Below are 5,541 nucleotides of genomic sequence, written 5' to 3'. Positions count from 1 at the left end.
CAAATGAATGAATTGCAGCACTATTCCTAGCATGACTAGACAGCTTTCTAATTGTTCTCACTGGCACAAAAGTGATTGATTGCAAAGCTTGGAAATTAGCAGAGAGTAAGAGCTACTAAGAAGTACTTTTCTTCCTTCTCACACTTACAACATTCTCTGTCACCTTCATCCTTCACATCCATGTCACTTGTCCAAGTTAAAGGGAAGGCTAATTCACTCATGATCCAATCCCAGGAGAAATACCCATCTCAGAAGGCTTTACAGACAGATTTTGTGCTGTCAGTTTAGGCAGACCTTCTTCATAAGAAATGCTCGGGAAAACCTTCCTGTCCCCCCTCAAAGCAGGAACTCACAGCTCTGGGATTTGGAGCTGTTGGAAAGCTAGCAACCCCACAGCTAATGCTACCATTTTTAATCTCAGATCTACCTCACACCAGGCCTGGTTATGTCTTATTAATATCAGGTATGAGTATCCATGGCACGTGAGGGTAAGGCAGGGTCTCCATCCTTTCACTGTAACCTTGACTAGAAGTAGCTTTGAAGATGACCAATAGCCTAGTGGTAGAAAAATGTTGGCAAGATAGAGTGTTTCCCTCTGACCATCCCCTTCCCTCCACTGCCCTCTGGCTTGATTCCCATTCCCCATGTCATAAACACGTTGTCCTCGCTCCCTTTTGAGTACAGCTGGTGTCATCTCTGTCCAGATTGCCTTCCAGGGCAGACACCCAAGCTTCAAGGACTCACAGTCTGTACTTAGACCATCTTTTGGGCATGTGAGGTGGGGCTCACAGACTCCCTTGGAGCTGAGCTCTGCTGGCTTTGAAGGGACAGCACATCTGAAGGGTATAATAAAGCTTGTCTTCTCAGAGCACATAGTAAGTATTAGCCACAAACCTTTCAAAATGTCAAAGGAAAGGCTGGGGCTGCAGCTCAGTAGTGGGGTGCTTACCTGGGATGTGTGAGGCACTGGGTTTGATTCTCAGCACCACATAGAAATAAATAAAACAAAGGTCCATCTACAACTTAAAAAATATTTTTAAAAAACAGATGTTCTCTCTCTTAAAAAAAAATCAAAGAAAAATGTATTGTAGGAGAAAATCTGCACATTAGAAGGAAAAGAATCTTTTCCCCCAAAATCAACAGAAATGCCAGATTGTATAATCCACCCTATCAATCTCATTCTTTTATTAGGATTTGTGGAGATAGGAAGTTCTTACATTTGGCTCAATTCTAGGAACTATTAATGATCAATAACTATATACTAACGATATGTACCATGCCATAGACTTTTAAAATGGACATATAAAGTCTGCCTACCCTTGAGAAACGAAGACCAGTTGTTAAGCCATAATTCCACCTCTATAATTTAATCAGCAAAACTTCTCACATTTTTTCTTCCCTTCATCTAGAGGTAACCATTTCTTTAATGAATTTAGTTTACCATTATCTGGAATCTTTCTATCCAGTGCTCTTAAGACTTTGTTAAGGCACATCCTAGAGCTGGATAGATAGTCATCAAGATTTAGACAATATATAATTTTCTCCAAGGAAAAGTCATATTTTATGCTGATTTATCATGGTTTATAGGTAATACCCAATGGCAAGTTGACTTTTGTTGACTTTAGCAGCACAATTGGAACAACATAATCAGTGGTGTCTATATTGACTTTTTGAACTATTAACCATCAGGCATAGTCTAACATTTTCCAAATCTCTTTTGATGCCCAAATGTGTCAAAAGCACATTTATATATTACTATACCAAAGCTCCATATTATTTTCCCAACAATTGAGATAATTTTATGGGGATGATCTTACGATACATTCCTTGGCTTAGATAGTTTAAACTGTTCTACTTAAAATTTTAATAGCTCAATGAGAATTCTAATTTTTTTTTAAGAATTTCCTTTCGAAAAGAAAGTTCCATGATGAAAAACTGTATTAAAAACCATGGTGTAAAGAGAGGATTTAGAAATTTAGGAACTAGACTATCTTAAAAATTTTTTTGTGTTCTCTCCCTGCCATTTACTCTGTGTGTGAATTTGACCTCATCACTGAATCCCTCTGAAATTCCGTTTCCGCAACCGCTGTATTAGTCACAGTTTCATTATTATAACAAAATACTGGACACAGGATATTTATGAAGCATAGAAGTGTACATTTAGCTCCCAGTTTTGGAGGTTCAAAGTCCAAGATTGGGAAGCTCCATTTGTTTGGTCTTTGGTGAGGGAGATGAATGGTAGCAAATCATGGTGGCAGCATTGGCAGGGGCAAATGGTCACATCTTGAATCGGAGGAAGGTGGGAAGAGGAGAACAAGCTCCCCCAATCTCCTTCAAGGTAAACTCCTAATAACCTAAGGAACTCCCACAGGATACCACTTCCTAAAGGTTCTACAACCACCCAATGGCACCATCCTTTAACATATAGATCTTTGAGTGATACCATGGCAGTGAAAGAGGGGTGACAGTTACTGTAGACTGGCATGAGGATTAAGAACAATGCCCAGAAGATACTTAGAAAGTGCCCACTGCACTATGTAAAAACTTTCTGCAATGATGGAAACTCCCTCTCTTGCCCTGTTATGAAGTAGCTACTAGACATAGGTAGCAACTGAGTACTTGCAATATGTGACACAGGAATTTAAAAATTAAATTAAATTAAATTTATATTTATTTATTTATTTTTTTTTTTTAGAGAGAGTGAGAGAGAGAGAGAGAGAATTTTAACATTTATTTATTTTTTCTTAGTTCTTGGCGGACACAACATCTTTGTTGGTATGTGGTGCTGCTGAGGATCGAACCCGGGCCGCACGCATGCTAGGCGAGCGCGCTACCGCTTGAGCCACATCCCCAGCCCTAAATTTATATTTAAATAGTCTCATGAAGTTACTGTATTAGACACCACAGTTCTACACTGCAGTAAGTCCTCAGCCGATGACAGTCATTGGTAGGATTAATAGTGGGAAGTTTTGATTTCCTATCCAACCAAGATGGTCTAAGACAGAGAATAAATTAAAAAAAAAAAACCAACACTCCAACAAAAGAATTCTCATTAAAAATTTCTGAGAATTTTCTAAGATATTTTATGGCATATTAACCTAAGAATATCTAAATATGATCTGAAGCCCACCAATGTTGTGATTTTCCTATAGTATAAATTTGATCTTTTAGATACTCACAGCCTCACATCATTGGGAACCTCGTTATCCATGTGGGATAAAGAAGGGTCCTCCTGAGCTCCTAAGTGGAGAACCATGTATCTCTTGGTACTTAAACCCCTCAAGTTTCCAAACATTTTTTTTAAAGAAATTTCTATCAGAGAATGCATTTCTTTTCTTTCTCCTCCTCTTCTTCTTCTTCTTCTCCTCCTCTTCTTCCTCCTCCTCCTCCTTCTTCTTCTTCTTGTATTTAAGATCAGCTCCATCCAGAAGCTTAAGAAAAAAAAAATCTCTGAATGCGACAGATCCCCAATTCCATACGCTTTGTTCACCTTGCCACCAAACATGAAACAGAATTGAAGACTATTCAGTTCGGCCAACAAATACTGCTGCAAGTAATTTTATCATGCATTTCTCAGTAGTAACTCTATGCCAGTTTCTAAAAATACTTACCATTTTGGGTCAGGTAGCCTTGGAGACCTCATGGTTTGAGTAACTTGGACTTCAATAGCTCCAATGGCTGCACTCCAGTGACTGTCCCGATTGAAAGAGATGGTTTAAAACATGAAAATTCCTTTGTTTATAGTTTAGAACCTTGATTTTATAGTCTGAGTAATTAGGATGCTTCTGAAACTAGCAATTTGAAACAGAAAACTAGAAATTAGTGGCATGCTTTATAACCAGACATGAAGAGACTGATATATTAGTATTTTCCAGCCAACCCAAACAGTGATGAGAAATTAGCCAGAACCTTAAGCAAGTATGAAAGCTTAAGCCAGGTGGACATGAGGCTTTGAGGCAGACATATTCTTTGAAACCTATAAACCAGTACCAAGTAGGACAAGAGCACAGGCAAATCGCAAATAATAGAATGTTGGTGCTGGAAGGATCCTAGGGATATGCCAGTTGAACTATCTGTTCTACAGAAAAGACTGAAGCCCACCAATGTTGTGATTTTCCCATCGTCACACATCATCAGCTCATGTCAGAGCTCAGAACTGGCTATCACCTGGCTCTCATGATAGTGTTCTGTCTAGTAGAGCCAAGTTGCCCAGCCTGGGGGTAGGTCCTTTCCTTCTTAATAGGCAACATACCCTTGCATGAAGAGAGGCATGTTCCCTGCTCACAGAGATTCTTCATGCAGTCCACCATTTCTAAGTAGTCCCAGAGCTCAAGAGAGGGCATCTGTATGGGTGGACTTTCAAGTCATGTTAGCAGAAACACCTGGAGCCCCATCTACTTACTGAGTCCTACTAGACTAAGTTTAGGGCCCCTAGTAGGAACAGAAGGATTCAACTTCCCAGGGATACAGAGATTGCTGAGCAGATGGCCTCAATCACCAAATGATGCTGAGTGTGTGGTTGACTACACAAGGGAAGAGGGATGTAGGCACAACACAATCCCGTCTTCCCTGTGCAGGAGCAAGCTCCTGATCCACTCTCTGCAAAGGCAAATTCATGCTACAGTACCAGCCAGTTCACAGACTGTAGAAGCCAGAGTGCCCACCACTACCAGGCATCCTCCTAGCCTAGGACACTGGGATGACTCTAGAGAGTCAAGCATGAAGTTCAACTTCAGAGCTCATTTACTCACGCCAGGAACAATTCTTGAGAAAATATCAAGTTCTATTCAAAACATACATAATCTGGACACCGTTAAGTCCATCATAAGTATTTGCTAAGTGCAGACAGAGGTGTGGGTGCAGAAGTTACAACTTGCTTGGATCACGCCATGTTGCTCCCACCTCCACCATCCTGTGGGGCATTGTTTGCACCTCTGCAATGGCCCAATTCAATTGTTGATATTTCTTCCTGAATATCTACTTTCCTTTTTCTAGAATATTTTATAATTACTCCTGGGCAAGGAATGGAGATTTCTTCATGATTGCTGAGTGAAAAATAAGCAAATCTGTTACCAATTGCTAGAGACAGACAAAATTGATGGTGATCACTGCTGTAACTCAGTTGTTTTCTACAATTCTGTCCTTCTAGTTGCTTATCTACAATGCGTTTAGCACTGTGCTGTGTGCACAACCTAATGCTGTATGCCCTTTCTTCCATATGTTTGCAATCTTTTTTTTTTTTTTTTTTTTTGCAAAGCAGAGCAGAGAGAAAAGGTAAATATCCAAACAATCCAATGTTAAAGTAATTAAACAAGGAAATGCAATATTCCAACCAGGTGGTTGGTAAAGGGAGCAAGAGCATACAGATAAAAGGCTTCATGAGGAAGAAAGGATGCAATTGGTCTTCAATGATGAATTGATGAACAGAGAGAGGGAAGAGGGGTGGGCAGCTTGGGTGACAGAAGAAGCATGAGGAAGGCACAGAATAAACAAATGAGAGCAAGTTGAGTTTAGTGTGGAAGTAAGTATTAGGTACTTCAG

Source organism: Ictidomys tridecemlineatus, chromosome 14 (assembly GCF_052094955.1).
Source record: "Ictidomys tridecemlineatus isolate mIctTri1 chromosome 14, mIctTri1.hap1, whole genome shotgun sequence".
Taxonomy (NCBI): domain Eukaryota; kingdom Metazoa; phylum Chordata; class Mammalia; order Rodentia; family Sciuridae; genus Ictidomys; species Ictidomys tridecemlineatus.
This window is presented reverse-complemented; position numbering follows the sequence as displayed.